The sequence below is a fragment of the Bos indicus genome, chromosome 23, assembly GCF_029378745.1.
Source record: "Bos indicus isolate NIAB-ARS_2022 breed Sahiwal x Tharparkar chromosome 23, NIAB-ARS_B.indTharparkar_mat_pri_1.0, whole genome shotgun sequence".
Taxonomy (NCBI): Eukaryota; Metazoa; Chordata; class Mammalia; order Artiodactyla; family Bovidae; genus Bos; species Bos indicus.
Window position 1 is genome coordinate 18,374,852 of NC_091782.1, and position 17,597 is coordinate 18,392,448.

At 39.6% G+C, this 17,597-nt stretch overlaps 1 protein-coding gene across 3 annotated transcripts in view; it reads right to left on the reverse strand.

Moving 5' to 3' along the window:
• CRIP3 (cysteine rich protein 3) overlaps positions 1–17,597 on the reverse strand; it is a 28,844-nt gene that overhangs the window by 7,395 nt on the left and 3,852 nt on the right. For all 3 annotated transcript variants that reach the window (XM_070778023.1, XM_070778025.1, XM_070778022.1), the window contains exon 2: positions 5,308–16,632. The gene's annotated coding sequence lies outside the window, so the exon portion shown is untranslated. The remainder of the gene's footprint in view (positions 1–5,307; positions 16,633–17,597) is intronic.

Below are 17,597 nucleotides of genomic sequence, written 5' to 3' on the forward strand. Positions count from 1 at the left end.
CCCAAGAGTCTTTGTAAAGAATATTAACAGGGAAAATTAACATCTCTTGTAAGAATGCATTTGCAGTTACTGACGGTGGTTGTTTTGAATACTTTGTGTGACTAAAGCCTCTAAAATATTTTAACAAATACCACAAATAAGTCCAGTTGAGTGTTTAAGTATTACCTACTCAACTGAGAGGGTATAGTTTATACCATCTAAGGGCAGGTTTTATCAAGATGACTATTTCCCTAATTGCCCCCTGCTTTTTCCTGCACATTCCTGTCATAGTATCTGTAATATTGTTTTATACTTGTTTACTTTTCTAACTTTCTTCAGTTGACAGGTTGAGACTTACTTATGAGTATCTATAGTACCAAGTTTAGTGGGGGTGTTCAGCAAATGATAGTTATTATTACTAGTACACTACTACTAGGAGAGTGAAAACGCTAGCTTAAAACTCAACGTTTAAAAAACAAAGATCATGGCATCTGGTCCTATCACTTCATGGCATAGATGAGGAAACAATGGAAACAGTGACAGACTTTCTTAGGCTCCAAAATCACTGTGGACGGTGACTGCCGCCATGAAATTAAAAGACACTTGCTCCTTGGAAGAAAAGCTATGACCAACCTAGACAGCATATTAAAAAGCAGAGACATTACTTTGCCAACAAAGGTCCATACAGTCAAAGCTATGGTTTTTCCAGTAGTCATGTATAGATGTGAGAGTTGGAACACAAAGAAGGCTGAGTGCTGAAGAACTGATGCTTTTGAACTGTGGCACTGGATAAAACTCTTGAGAGTCCCTTGGACTGCAAGGCGCTCAAACCAGTCAATCCTAAAGGAAATCAATCTTGCATATTCATTGGAAGGACTGATGCTGAAGCTGAAAGTCCAATACTTTGGCCACCTGATGGGAAGGGCCGACTCACTGGAAAAGACCTTGATGCTGGGAAAGATTGAAGGCAAGAGAAGGGGACGACAGAGGATGAGATGGTTGGATGGCATCACTGACTCAATGGAACATCAGTTTGAGCAAACTCCAGGAAATAGTGAAGGACAGGGAAGCCTAGCATGCTGCAGTCCATGGGATCACAGAGTGTCGGACATGACTAAGCAACTGAACAACTACTCAGTCAGTCAGTCAGTTCAGTCGCTCAGTCATGTCTGACTCTTTGCGACCCCATGAATTGCAGCACACCAGGACTCCATGTCCATTACCAACTCCGGGAGTTTACTCAAACTCATGTCCATCGAGTTGGTGATGCCATCCAGCCATCTCATCCTCTGTCATCCCCTTCTCCTCCTGCCCCCAATCCCTCCCAGCATCAGGATCTTTTCCAATGAGTCAACTCTTCGCATGAGGTGGCCAAAGTACTGGAGTTTCAGCCTCAGCATCATTCCTTCCAAAGAACACCCAGGACTGATCTCCTTTAGGATGGACTGGTTGGATCTCCTTGCAGTCCAAGGGACTCTCAAGAGTCTTCTCCAATAGCACAGTTCAAAAGCATCAATTCTTCAGTGCTCAGCTTTCTTCACAGTCCAACTCTCACATCCATACATGACCACTGGAAAAACCATAACTTTGACTAGATGGACCTTTGTTATCAAAGTAATGTCTCTGCTTTTTAATATGCTATCCAGATTGGTCATAACTTTCCTTCCAAGGAGTAAGCTAAGATTAAAATCTCCCATTAACATTTTGTGTTGTATTGTTAGGTATATGCTGCTGCTGCTAAGTCGCTTCAGTCATGTCCGACTCTGTGCGACCCCAGAGACGGCAGCCCAACAGGCTCCCCCATCCCTGGGATTCTCCAGGCAAGAACACTGGAGTGGGTTGCCATTTCCTTCTCCAATGCATGAAAGTGAAAAGGGAAAGTGAAGTCGCTCAGTCGTGTCCGACTCTTAGCGACCACATGGACTGCAGCCCACCAGGCTCCTCCATCCATGGGATTTTCCAGGCAAGAGTACTGGATTGGGGTCCCATTGCCTTCTCCATGTTAGGTATATATATGTTGTATAATTGTTGTTTTCTTGATTAATTGACCCTTTTATTGTTGTTGTTAGGTGAAGAAACAAGCTTTTCAACTCTAGGTGAGTGGTAAATGGAGATAATGACCTCTAGCACCTGGAGGACTGTCACAGGGGAGAGGTGTAACTGCTACTGAGGCCCCTGAACAGAAGTCATAGGGAAGCAGATGTGGATTCAGTCCAAGAAAAGAACCTGCTAATAGAGCCAAACATGGAGTGGCTGCTTCAGACAGTAGTGAGCTTCCTGTCTTTGGATGTTACAAGTAATGCTGGAGAACAAACCAACTGTTCATCAATGTTGCAGAAAGAATCCAAGCATCATATACAGATATCTTTAAGGTTTCTTCACAATTTGATGATATATTATTTTGTGATTCCATTCCCCAAGAGGGTTTGAAATTTGTGTTAGCAAGGGAGCATTGCTAAAATAGTGGCAGCTAACACCTATGGAATGGCAATCACAGGCACTGTATTTGTTATTTCTGATCTAACAATGTGGTGATGGATTTCAATGTTACATTACCAACTGTACAGAAAAGGAAAGTGGCTTGGAGAGGTTAAGAAATGTGTTCAACATTATACATTACAGACCTTCAAGCATTCTGACTCTTGAGTTCATACTTTTCCTACCTGATGCTCCTAAGTATGGTTTCTGCCAAGCTATCCATGTGTTTCAGTCTGAAAGGATACTACACTTGTCTGCACAGCATCTCTGTACCTGAAGATAAGAGGGATTATCCAGGTAACTAATGGGTTGAGATACAAGAGGCAGGGAAATGTCATTAAAACTTTTCCGTGGCTTCTTAGCACCTTCAAGATAAAGTATTGTTTTAATTAATGTATGTTTTGGCAGTATTGGGTCTCTGTTGCTATGTGCAGGGCTTCTGTAGTTGTGGCGTTGGGAGAGAATCTTCATTGTGGTGCACAGGCTTTTCATTGTGGTGGCTTCTCCTGTTGCACAGCACAGGCTCTAGGCATGCTGGCTTCAGTAGTTGTGGTGCGTGGGCTCAGCTGCCCTGCAGTACGTGGGATCTTCCTAGACCAGGGATCAAACTTGTATCCCCTGCACTGACAGGCAGATTCTCAACCACTGGACCACCTGGGAAGTCCCTCAAGATAAAATTTTCAACTTGGTTCTAGGATTCTCCACCTTTCCAGTCTTCTAAGCCATTTCTCCTGTTGCCTCAATTTCTGTAATTATACTAAATGAGCTTCTTAATCTGCCAAGTTCTTTCCTGCATTAGGGCCTTTGCAGATGCTACCTCTTTTCTGGGAACTTGCTTCTCCAATATCTTCACCTCACTAATTCCTGCCTAAACCTCAGCTCTCCCTCTCACCTATTTAGTACCAGGCTATTCACCCCAGGCACCCCCTCCTACAGCATCCTGTGCTGGGGGTAGAGGGAGTGCAACCTATGATAGCTATGTTTTCCCTTCCTAAGTGCTGAATCAAATGAGGAAAAATAGGTCTGCCAACTTCCTGCCCACCTCTCCTGCCACAATCTAGGCTCTGTCTACCCCAGTAGTCTGTGACCCTCGGAAGGCAGGACCCAGGACTATGTATGCTTCCAGTGTCTTGCTCAATTTCTGGCACATGGTGCTCAATAAATATTTTTTGGTGAATGAATGTTAAATGTTGCACACAAGTATCCCTCTAGTGTGAGTAGATGAGGACCACTGGGAGATATGTACAGTTATCAGTGGACTGGTAGGGGTTGAAAGTTTTGTTATAACAAAAGCCCTGGAGCAAGAGGAGTTCAGCTGTCAAGGAGTGAGAATCAGTAGTTGTTTCTTAATATACATAAGGATCAGCATGTATGATGCAAGATGGAATACGATTTAAACTGATCCTAATTATAAATATTAGGTAACTAATAAAGTAAAAAGAGAACTGAAAATTTGCTTGGGCAGTAAATCAGTCCCTCTAATTACAGTTATTCACAAGAACTTACTAATTAAGTCAAATTAGCAGGTAGCACAATTATGCCATCATTAAATATATGGCAAAAGAGAGACTGCAGGAAAGTGTTATATAAACTGTAAAGCACCTTACTGATATGGTTGTTATCATGTGTCAGGTTAGTGCTGCAATGAGTTTTAATTACAACTATAAATCACTCATTTTATACTATTGTAGACTTGTTCAAGTACATGGTCATATGCTTGTGACTTTTAAGGCATTATCAAAATTTGTATCTACAATGACTCCTTTAAAAGGTTTCACTCAGTTCTGTATATTATTGAAAAATCAGTCTTATCTCTTTATCATTGTGTTTTTCAACCTTTATTACCCATAACCCTTGTGCTTTCTCACTCCATGTTTTGAATATCCCCTCCCAACTAGAAAGCTGTACTTTTAATAAACAAAAAGTGAAAACAAACAAAAAAACCCCACAAAAATAGAAACATACACACAAAACTGAAATACTTTCTTACAATACACTAATCCTCCCACTTGTAGATAATTGCTGCTGCATAATCAACATTATTTATGAAGCTGTCAAGAGTCTGTCCAATTTTTCCTTTGTTTCCCAGCATCAACTTGCCATCAGATGAACCTGTTGAGAGCACTGTGTATTAGCTACTTGTGGTTAGCTGCTTAGGGCAACTGAGAGAACTACATTTTGTGACTCAGTGGCATCAGTTGGACTAATTCAGAATCAAGACTGTCAGAAAGGACTTCCTGACCCTTCACCATGGCTGCCTTCAAACATATGCTTGTGGACTGTAACCCACCAGGCTCCTCTGCCCAAGGGAATTCCCAGGCAAGAATACTGGAGTGGGTTGCCATACCCTCCTCTAGGGGGTCTTCCCAACCCAGGGATCGAACTCATGTCTCCTGCATCTCCTGCATCACAGGTGGATTCTTTACCACTGGGCCACCAGGGAAGCCCAAAACATACGCTTGTGAAGAAATCAATAACAGCTTTAAATGATGGTTTTCCATGCAAAGATGGATTTGGCTTCTCAAGTATTACTTGGGAATGTGCATTTCATCTGAAAGTGTATATTTAAAAATGACCTCCAAATAATCAGCAGCATGAAAAATGTATCCATATGCTGGAAACAGAGAAGAGGAGTAAAACTTGGTGGTCAGCTTACTTACAAATCTGATAGATGGTGACAGTGCTCCTTGGTGGAAACTATCTGCAACTTCCTCATCTTCTCGCTAAGGTCTGGGGGTAAATTTTTTTTTATATATATAATACACAAGAATAGTCTTTTCAGGTCATGAGACTTTGTGATAAGACTAAAACAGTTTAATCTTATGAATTTCAATAAATGCAAATGCTTACCTTTTTATAGAGAAGTCTTTCAGTTCCTCTATGAAGTTCAAGTTCACAGAATCAGGAGCCAAGTTCTACCCTCTTCCCAACTCCAAAATGATTGGGTTCTTTCTCCTCTTCTCCTGAGCTTTTGGAACACGTAGAGCTGTAAGGTCTTTATGTCTAATCTCTTATACCCCACACCTCACCACCAAAAAAACGGCAGCAATTACTAGTATCTTAGTGGAGATAAAAACCTGAGCACCCATCTTTTGATAAAAAGCCACAAAGAAGAAGGCTACAAACAAAGAAGGTACTAAATGAACGTTTTATTTTCTACTTAGAAGCATTTCTTTTGGAGAATCTCATTTTCCTTAGTGCACATTAATTCAACTTAGTCTAGACTCCTCAGTAAGGTAGACCCTGCCTTCCCAGGGTGAGCTAATGACCGGGGCTTGGTCTGGATACTTCATCCACTTGGCCACAGTAGTTGTTTAAAGATAGAAATGTAGCCCAATTCACATGAATCAACATCCTCCCTGAGATTTTTTTTTTGGAGCTATAAGGAAAGATACAGTCTCATTTCCTACTTAGAAGCCTGTAAAAACAATTGCAACTTGAGACTGCAGGGCTTAACTTGCCCCTTAGTGAAGAGAAAATGAGAAGTTAAGCAGAGGGGAGGAAATGGGGAACAAAGAGGCCCAATGACACCTCTGACATCCTGGATCTAACTCTGACTTGGTTTCCCAGTTACCAAACCACAAATTACCACCTATTCATTTTTTTTTTTTTTTCTCTCTTAAGCGGTGTGAGTTCAGTTTCTGTTACAAGCAAAACAGTCCTAATTAAGGATTTGGACAGTTCTTCAAAGAAGATACACAAATGGCTGATAAGCACATAAAGAGATGCTTGGCATCATTAGTCATTAAAGAAATGCAAATCTAAACAATAAGGATACCACTTCATACTCACTAGAATGGCTATAATTAAAAAAGAAAAACAGAAAGTAACAAGTGTTGGAGGTCCAATGGTTAAGAATCCTCCTGCCAATGCAAGGAACAAGGGTTTGATCCCTGGTCTGGGAAGATTCCACGTGCCATGAGGTAACTAAGCCCATGTGCCACAACTAATGAAGCCTGTGTGCCTTACAGCCAACGCTCTGTAAAAGAGAAGCTACTGCAATGAGAAGCCCACACATCATGACTAGAGAATAGCTCCCACTTGTCACAACTAGAGAAAGCCCATGCACAGCAATGAAGGCCCAGCACAGCCAAAAATAAATAGATTTAAAAAATTTTTTAATATATATATATATTTTAAAAGTGTTGGAAAGATGTGGAAAAAAAATTAAACCTCACATTTCTGGTAGGAATGTAAAGTGGTACAGCTGCTGTGGAAAACAGATTGACAGTTTCTCAAAAAGTAATATACTGTAACTTCACAGAAATGGCAGAGCAGAGAGCTCCAAGAATCAGCTCCTCCACTGAAGTTATCATTAAGCTGGCAAAAACTGACAGAATCAACTTCTTGAGAACTTTGGAATCTAATAAAAATTTTACAATGGAGTCCAACCAGTGGTGTGCTTAATGAAAAAAGTAGCTGCAAAATTTCAGTAAAAAAGCATTGCAAAAAAAAAAAAAAAGCATTGCAGCATTTTTGCTTACCTATCTAACATGTCTCATTCCACAGCCTGGAGGTGGCTATTGGGATAGCAGTCCACATTTCTGGTATAGCTTGCTAGTGCCAGGAGAAAGCAATATGGCAATATGCACCTTGTTCTCAAAAGATCGTAGCTGTGAATTCTGCCTTGTTTGGTGGTTCCCTGAAGGATCTGTGCTAAGGCTGACCCTGTTGTGCTTCCCTCAAGCTGGAGCAGCTTTCAAAACATTCACTGAAACCATTTAAAGACATATATTACCAGCGGCTGCCTAGATAAAGAAACAATGAATCGAACAACCAGGAGGCAAATCTAAAAGTCTGGAAAGGAGAAGACTGAGGAGGAAGACACACAGGGAAATAAGAAGTCTAGATGGCTACCAGGTGTATGGGGAAATTCAGCATGAAAAATACATGCCCAAGGACAGATAAAGGTTCAGAAAAGACCTGAGAGGACCTTAGGCTTGCATGTTCAGCTAAACTTTGGGCTTCATGCAGCCAGAAGGTGAAGGTGAAGGCAGAGTTCTAGGAAAATTGGCTTAGCACTGAAGTATTGCCCCCCCAGGTCAGTGTCTGCAAAGACCAGGAGAGGTGGGGTTTTAGTCTGTTTTTATCTGATTTTCCACTCCAGGCATTTAAAGAAATCTCCATCAGGTCACTGACTGCTGTGATAATGGAACAGAGATTTAAGGATCACACACAAACATACAGTCTTAACAAAAACAGTTTGGAAAATTCAATAAACAAATGATGGCTACAGACTTCAATAATCAACAGCAAACCCTGGTAAGGGGATCTGATTCCCAGGGTGACAAGTTATAATAGTCAAAACGTCCAGTTTTAAACCAAAAAATCACAAGGTATAAAAAGAATAAAGAAAATATGGTTCATTCATAGGGAAAAAAGAAATTTATAGAAACCATCACCAAGGAAACCCAGACACTGGACTTACTAGGCAAATATTTTCAATCAACTGTCTTGGATATGCTCAAAGAGCTAAAGAAATTAATGGACAAAAAAACCCCAGGAGAATGAACAAATATCAATATAAGGATATAAAAAGAACCAAATAAAACTCTAGAACTGAAAAGTACAGTGGCTGAAATGAAAAACTCACTATGGGGGTTCAACAGCTTTAGATTCAAGTTGGCAGGAGAGAAATGAGTAAACTGGGAGAGAGAACTACTGAAATTATGTGAGTATCAGAAAGGAAAAAGGGTTCAGTTCAGTTGCTCAGTCGTGTCCGACTCTTTGAGACCCCATGAATCGCAGCACGCCAGGCCTCCCTGTCTATCACCAACTCCCGGAGTTCACTCAGACTCACATCCATTGAGTCAGTGATGCCATCCAGCCATCCCATCCTCTGTTGTCCCCTTCTCCTCCTGCCCCCAATCCCTCCCAGCATCAGAGTCTTTTCCAATGAGTCAACTCTTCGCATGAGGTGGCCAAAGTACTGGAGTTTCAGCTTTAGCATCATTCCTTCCAAAGAAATCCCAGGGCTGATCTCCTTCAGAATGGACTGGTTGGATATCCTTGCAGTCCAAGGGACTCTCAAGAGTCTTCTCTAACACCACAGTTCAAAAGCATCAGTTCTTCAGCGCTCAGCCTTCTTTACAGTCCAACTCTCACATCCATACATGACCACAGGAAAAACCATAGCCTTGACTAGATGGACCTTTGTTGGCAAAGTAATGTCTCTGTTTTTGAATATGCTATCTAGGTTAGACATAACTTTCCTTCCAAGGAGTAAGCATCTTTTAATTTCATGGCTGCAGTCACCATCTGCAGTGATTTTGGAGCCCAGAAAAATAAAGTCTGACACTGTTTCCCCATCTATTTCTCACGAAGTGAAGGGACCGGATGCCATGATCTTCGTTTTCTGAATGTTGAGCTTTAAGCTAACTTTTTCACTCTCCTCTTTCACTTTCATCAAGAGGCTTTTGAGTTCCTCTTCACTTTCTGCCATAAGGGTGGTATCATCTGCATATCTGAGGTTATTGATTTTTCTCCTGGCAATCTTGATTCCAGCTTGTGTTTCTTCCAGTCCAGCGTTTCTCATGATGCACTCTGCATATAAGTTAAATAAGCAGGGTGACAATATACAGCCTTGACGTACTCCTTTTCTTTTTTGGAACTAGTCTGTTGTTCCATATCCAGTTCTAACTGTTGCTTCCTGACCTACATACAGATTTCTCAAGAGGCAGGTCAGGTGGTCTGGTATCCCCATCTCTTGAAGAATTTTCCACAGTTTATTGTGATCCACACAGTCAAAGGCTTTGGCATAGTCAATAAAGCAGAAATAGATGTTTTTCTGGAACTCTCTTGCTTTTTCCATGATCCAGCAGATGTTGGCAATTTGATCTCTGGTTCCTCTGCCTTTTCTAAAACCAGCTTGAACATCTGGAAGTTCACAGTTCACATATTGCTGAAGCCTGACTTGGAGAATTTTGAGCATTATTTTACTAGCATGTGAGATGAGTGCAATTGTGCCGTAGTTTGAGCATTCTTTGGCATTGCCTTTCTTTGGGATTGGAGTGAAAACTGACCTTTTCTAGTCCTGTGGCCACTGCTGAGTTTTCCAAATTTGCTGGCATATTGAGTGCAGCACTTTCACAGCATCATCTTTCAGGATTTGAAATAGCTCAACTGGAATTCCATCACCTCCACTAGCTTTGTTCGTAGTGATGCTTTCTAAGGCCCACTTGACTTCACATTCCAGGATGTCTGGCTCTAGGTCAGTGATCACACCATCGTGATTATCTAGGATGTGAAGATCTTTTTTGTACAGTTCTTCTGTGTATTCTTGCCACCTCTTCTTGATATCTTCTGCTTCTGTTAGGTCCATACCATTTCTGTCCTTTATCGAGCCCATCTTTGCATGAAATGTTCCCTTGGTATCTCTAATTTTCTTGAAGAGATCTCTAGTCTTCCCCATTCTGTTGTTTTCCTCTATTTCTTTGCATTGATCGCTGAGGAAGGCTTTCTTATCTCTTCTTGCTATTCTTTGGAACTCTGCATTCAGATGCTTATATCTTTCCTTTTCTCCTTTGCTTTTCGCTTCTCTTCTTTTCACAGCTACTTGTAAGGCCTCCCCAGACAGCCATTTTGCTTTTTTGCATTTCTTTTCCATGGGGATGGTCTTGATCCCTGTCTCCTGCACAATGTCACGAACCTCATTCCATAGTTCATCAGGTACTCTATCTAACAGATCTAGGCCCTTAAATCTATTTCTCACTTCCACTGTATAATCATAAGGGATTTGATTTAGGTCATACCTGAATGGTCTAGTGGTTTTCCCTACTTTCTTCAATTTAAGTCTGAATTTGGTAATAAGGAGTTCATGATCTGAGCCACAGTCAGCTCCTGGTCTTGTTTTTGTTGACTGTATAGAGCTTCTCCATCTTTGGCTGCAAAGAATATAATCAATCTGATTTTGGTGTTGACCATCTGGTGATACAGAGCCTAAAGAATGCATAGAACACCAACAAACAGACCAACATATGCATTATGGGAGTTACAGAAAGAGAAGAGAGTGAAAAGAGGCAAAAAATAATGGTTGAAAACTCTCCAAATTCATCAAAAGACATGAATCTACATATCCAAGAAGTAGGACAAATTCCAAACAGACCAAACTCAAAGAGATCCAGACCAAGTCACTTTACAATCAAAGTGGCAAAAGACAAAGAGAGAATACTGAAAGCAGCACAAGATAAGTGACTCATCATGTACAAGGGATCTCCAATAAGATTAACAGCTGATTTCTCATCAAAAGTCATGGAGGTCAGAAGACTGGGGTGGCATAAAATGCTAAAAGAAGAAACTCTCAACCAAGAATCTGTATCCAACAAAACTATCCTTCACAACAAAGAGGAAATTAAAACCTTAAGCCGTCCTAGAGAGTGAAAGCTGAGGGAGTTTATCACCACTAGACAATGCCAGGCTACAAGAAATGCTAAAGGGAAGTCTTTAGGTTGAAATCAAAGGACAACACACAGTAACTCAATAACTCAAAGCCATACAAAGAGAGAAAGAAATCTGGGAAAGGTAACATAGGTAAATATAAAAGCCAGTATTATTTGGTTTGTGACCACTCTCCTTGTTTCCTATATGATTTAAAAGACACAGGCTGATTCATGTCAATGTATGGCAAAAACCACTACAATATTGTAAAGTAAATAGCCTCCAATTAAAATAAATTAATTAATTTAAAAAAGACAAACAAACAAAAAAAGACAAACACACAAAACAATAATTATGAAACTAGTTAATCAACACATAATATATAAAGATGTAATCTGTGACAAAACATAAGGAGAGAGATGGAGCTATATAGGAGCAGAATAAGAATTTTTTGTACAGTATTGAAGCTAAGTTGGTATCAATTCAAATGAGACTGTTATAAAATTTAAGATGTTAATTATAATCCTTATGGTAACCACTGAGGAAATCTAAAATATATATAGGAAAGGAAATAATGAGAGGATCAAAACAATACATTGGGAATAAATTAAACAAAATGCAGTATTGAAGGAACTGAGAAACAAAAAAGAGACAAGATAAGACATAAGACAGAAGAAAATAAATAGCAAGATATCATTAAGTACTTTCTTACCAATAATCACCTTAAATATAAAGAAATTAAACCCGTCAATTAAAAGACAGGAACTGGCAGATGGATGAAAAAAAATCCAACTACATGCTGTCTACAAGAGACTCACTTTAAACTCACTTTAGATCCTAACACACATATAAGTTGAAAGGATGGAAGAAGATATTCCATGCAAATAGTAACCAAAAGAGAGCTGAGGTAGCCATGTTAAAATTAAAACTTTAAATAAAAATAAAAAGTAGACTTTAAATAAAAAAATTAAAAACTGTTAAAGGGCAAAGAAAGTCATCATACATTGACAGAGTCAGCTCATTAAGATGATATAGAAACTATAAATGCGTACGTGTCAAACAGAAACCCAAAATATATGAATCAAATATTGACACAATTGAAGGGAGAAACAGTTCTACAACAATAGTGGGAGACTGGGAGATTCCAATACTCTAATAATGAACAGAACATCTAGACAGAAGTTCACTAAGGAAATAGAGGACTTGAACAATACTAAATTAACTAGATCTTACAGATACACACAGAATACACAGAATACCCAAAAACAGCAGAATACACAATCTTCTCAAGCTCACATAAAACATTTTCCAGGATAGATTATATGTTAGGTCACAAAACAAGTCTCAGTACATTTAAAAAGATTAAAATTATACAAAGTGTCTTCTCCAACCACAATGGAATAAAGCTAAAAATCAGTAATAGGAGGAAAACTCACAAAATGTGGAAATTACGCAGCACACTCTTAAAGAAGCAACAGTTCAAAGAAGGACTCACAAGAGAAATTATAAAATACTTTGAGATGAGTGAAAATAAAAGTACAACATATCAAAATGTATGGAGTACAGTGAAAACAGTGCTCAAAGGGAAACTATAGCTGTGAATATTTTTTTTAAGTCTTTATTGAACTTGTTACAATATTGCTTCTGGTTTATGTTTTGGGATTTCTGCCACAGGCATGTGGGATCTTAGCTCCCTAATGAGGAATCAAACCCACACCCCCTGCACTGGAAGGTAAAGTCTTGGACTGCCACCCAAGTCCAGTAAACATTTTTAAAAAGAAGATTTCAAATCAACAACCTCACTCTTACACCTAGAGGGACTAGGAAAAAAAGAGCCAACAAAACCAAGTGAAAAGACAACTTACAGATTGGGAGAAAATATATTCAAATCATGTATCTGATAAAGGTCTAGTATCCAGAATATATTAAAAATTCTCAGAATTCTACAATAAAAAGCAAATAATACTATTTAAAAATGGAAAAGAACTTTATTAGACATTTCTCCAAAAAAGATATATAAATGGCCAAAAAGCACAAAGAGACGATCAATATCATTAGTCATCAAGAAATACAAAGCAAAACCACAATAAAATATTGGGATGGTTATAATACATGAAAAAGGAATTTAACCAGTGCTATGAATATGGAGGGACTTCCCAGGTGGCACGGTGGTAAAGAATCTGCCTGCTAGTGCCGGAGCCAAAGGAGACACCAGTTTGACTCCTAGGTCAGGAAGATCCCTGTAGGAGGAAATGGCAACCCACTCCAGTATTCTTGCGCTGGGATAATCCCATGGACGGAGACTTGGGGACTACAGACCATGGGGTCACAAAGAGTTGGACACACCTGAGTGATTAAGCATGCATGCACACATGAATATGGAGAAACTGGATTGTTGGAAGGGACGTAAAATGATTCAGGTGCTGGGAAAACAGTTTGGTGGTTCCTAAAAAGGCTAAATATATAACATATGACCCAGCAATTCCACTTCTGAGTACATACTGAAAATAACTGAAAACAGGTACTCAAAACAAGTACTTATGCATAAATGTTCATAACAGTAATATGCACAGTAGCCAAAAGGTGGAAACAACCTAAATGTCTTTCAACGGATGAATGTATCAATAAATTGTGGTATACACGGACAATGGAATATTGTTCAGTCATAAAAAAGTAATGGAACATTGATACATGGTATATCCATGAACCTCAGAAACACTATTACAAGTGAAAGAAAACAGAAAAATCACTGTGTGACTCCATGTATATGAAATATCCAGAATATGTAAATCCAGAAAGACAGAAAGAAAACTGGTGATTGCCAGGGGAGGCAGGAATGGGAACTAACTGTATAATGGTTTTATTCTGTGGTAGTGAAAATGTTTTAGAACTGGACAGAGGTTTTGGATGTACAACATTGGGAATGTACTAAACGCCACTGACTTGCTCACTTTAAAGTGGCTAACTTTATGTTATGTGAATTTCACCTCCATAAAACAAAAACAAAACCCACTTGAGATAGCAGTTACATTCAGGAAAGTAGTGACTGCCAAGAGAACATGAGAGAGACTTCAGGGGTGCTGGTCACATTCCATTTTTTGATTTGGGTGTTGGTCACCCAGAGCATTACACAAAGTGTTACACTTTGTGAAAAGTACTGAGCTTAACACTTGTGATGTGTGTGCTTGTTTTTTGTATGCACTTTATACTTTAATAAAAATTGTATTTTTTAAAAGCAGTTGCCAGTACATATCCAAGAGAACTGAAAAATACATCCACACAAATACCTGTACACAAATGTTCACAGAAGCATAATAGCCAAAAAGTGGAAGTAATCCAAATGTCTACCAACTAATGGACAAACAAAATGTGGCATATCTATACAGGGGAATATTATTCAACAGCAACCCACTCCAGTATTCTTGCCTGGAGAATGCCATGGACAGAGGAGACTGTCGGGCTGCAGTTCATGGAGTTGCAAGGAGTCAGACATGACTGAGAAGCTAACACTTACACTTATAAAATACTAATGAATTACTGATACATAGCACAACATGGATGAACCTTGAAAATGTTAAGTGAAACAAATCAAATACAAAAGACCACATATTATATGACTCTATTTATAATGAATTGTCCAGAATAGGTAAATTCATAAAGACACAAAGCAGATTGATGATTGCTGGTGGCTTTGGGGCAGGGGATAATTGGGAATGTCTGCTAATTGGGATGTGTTTTTAAGAGAGTGATGGAAATATTCTGGAATTAGACAATGGGGGTTACTGCACAACCTTCAAGATACTAAAAACCACTGGACCGTACACTTTAAAATGATGAATCATGTTATGTGAAATTTAATGTTATAGAAATATTTCAATTAAAAAGGTTTATTATTAATCAATAATTAATAATTATTACTCATTAATAACATGTGAACTCTAGCATATCAAATTTTAAAAGGGAAAATCTTTTTCCAAATGGAAAAATACTATTCTAAAAAATGTTTGCTTTCCCTTTCACATTTTAGAATGAAAGCTGTGACCCATACCACTGATTGTCCCTGAGCAGAGGAATGTGGTAGCTGATGAAAAACACATTTTGAGCTGGAGCAAGGGATAGAAAGTAGTGGTGACAAAGTGTTGGCAGCCCTGGCACCAGGCTGCTTTCCACTGCTTCATCCACAGGATCACGCCTGAGGAATGAGTAGTCCTTAATGAATATAAGTTCAGCAAAAAGAGGCCCTGTGAGATTTTTTTCACTCCTTACTTCTTTCTTCTTCTATTGATGGCTTTGGTTGTACATTATGAAGTTCTTTATAGTGTTATGAGTAGTCCTCAAAGTTATCCAAACTACAGATTTATTTGGGCAGTGGACCTCAATGGCTCTAAAAGTACCAGGTTTACAAATCATAAACAAAACTAGGCTAACAGTTTTAAAGGTAAATCTGGAGTTGGGGCAGCTCAGATTTAAATAAATCTTAAGAGTTTGAAGGACCTAAAAGTCAAGTTCTCATCCTGTGTTCCTGAGTCCAGTTTCAAAGCACAGAAGGGAGTAAAAGAAGCACCTACAGGCATTTTAGATGCACAGAGAACAAGGTGTTTCCTTGGTATTTTGAAATGCTTGCTTCTTTCTGTATACCAAAAGTTTCACTGTGTGTAGAAGACAAGTAAGACTGAATGGAAACTGCTAATAGTAGTCTTGAAGTCCGAAATCCCAGGATTTTTCAAACATATCCTCTGTGATCGTTCCCCCTTTCTTAAGACTCCTTTGTCTATTTATATCCCACTCCTCCAAGGACGGGCTTCCTTGGTGGCTCAGCCAGCCTGCAATGAGGGAGACCTGAGTTCAATTCCTGGGTCAGGAAGGTCCCCTGGAGAAGGAAATGGCAACCCACTCCAGTATTCTTGCCTGGAAAATTCCAAGGATAGAGGAGCCTGGCGGGCTACAGTTCATGGGTCTCAAAGAGTCAGACACGACTGAGTGACTAACACTTTCCAATCCTCCAAGGATTTTTGTATGGACCAGTAACGAAGGCTAAAACTGAGATGGGAGATGTTCTATTAGCTAGGAACATTGGGCCCAGGGCCTAGGATGGATAAGAAGGTCTGAACCCACAGCTGTAACATAAGTATCAGGGCATAAAATGAGACATAAACGAGGGTTTCCCTGCTGGCTCAGTGGAAAAGAATCTGTCTGCCAATGCAGGGGACACGGGTTTGATCCCTGGTCTGGGAAGATTTCACATGTCATGGGGCATCTAAGCTTGTGTACCACAACTACTGAAGCCCACTCACGCTAGAGTCCATGCTCCACAGGAGCAGACACCACAATAAGAAGCCCACACACTACTAAAGAGTAGCCTCGGCTTGACACAACTAGACAAAGCCTGCATGCAGCAACGAACACCCAGCGCAACCATAAATAAATTAAAAAAAATCTCAAAATGAGAGAGAGAAGTTAGGAGATAATTCGAGATGAGGAGTGGTAAGTTTAAAATATATGCTTTCTGTTCCTATCCTCATCTTGCTCCTCCTCTACTGGTACAAAGATACAGACATAAATAACATTTTGCTCACCCAACTCACCATTTCCTGGCAGCGAAAATAACAGGACCTTCTCCACAACCCATTCCTGCTCCAGCAATCATACGCACCTTCTGGAAGTCAGACCTAGAGGTGACGCTGCCCACTGGCCCCAGGGGTACTCATTGTTCCTGTGGCTTCTGTCCCTGCCTCCCTTGAACAAAAATGTCTTCTGCAGTCCTTCCTTCTAGAAATCTTTAGACTTCTGCAATTGCTCCTGAAAAAAAAGGAAGATAAGTGGGTTAGAGTCGGTAAATGTCATCATAATCATCCTTATGTAGGCAGGCTATGGAGGGTTGGATAGAACTTTAGCAGGGGCAAAGTATCGGAGAGAAGACGAAAGAAAACAGTACCTCAACATGGTCGATTTTTTTGCTACCTTCCTCTACCATAATGTAACTGTCTTTTTTTTGATGGGTTGGGAGTGGGGGCGGCCCACACTGTGCAGCACTCAGGATCCTAGTTCTCCAACTAGGGATTGAACCTGTGCCCCAGGCAGTGGAAGCACAGAGTCCTCACCACTGAATACCCAGGGAAGTCCCTCTGTCTCTATTTTTACTCTGCTCATTCGCTTCTCTTAAACATGCTAATTTCCCTTGTTTACTACAAAACACTTTTCTTGCCTGATCCTTTATGAGTGGAAGGAACAAAAGCCTGTAAAGCTTTTAATCAACACATCTAGATACGTTATCTTGTGTCCCTTTGAATGCAACAAAGACTTTGTGGTATCTTTTGTATACCTGCATTAAAGTAAACTTTGTGAAGACAGGTATCTTGATTTATATAATTTAATGTCTAAGTGCCCATACAGCATGAATGGAAATGCATAACCTGTTCCACAGAGGTAGGAACTACAGCTAGGTTAGAGGAAGAGAAGAGTGGTATTCTTCAATGTATATTGCCCCACCTTGACGGAAATAGAGGAATTTAGAAGTCTTAAGGGAAAAGCACCAAGACCTATTTGTAATAACGGAAAACTGATGACCGTGAAGACAGGAATGCCCTGAGTGATAACTTTTTTTAAAAATTAATTTTTTTCATACATAAAAATATACAGAAGGGGAAAAAAAATTTGGTCTACAATTCTCAGCACCAGATAAGTCTCACTGACATAAAAATTCCGTGTGTGTGTACATATTTTATATGGGTACATATTTTATATGGGTATAAAATATTTGTATT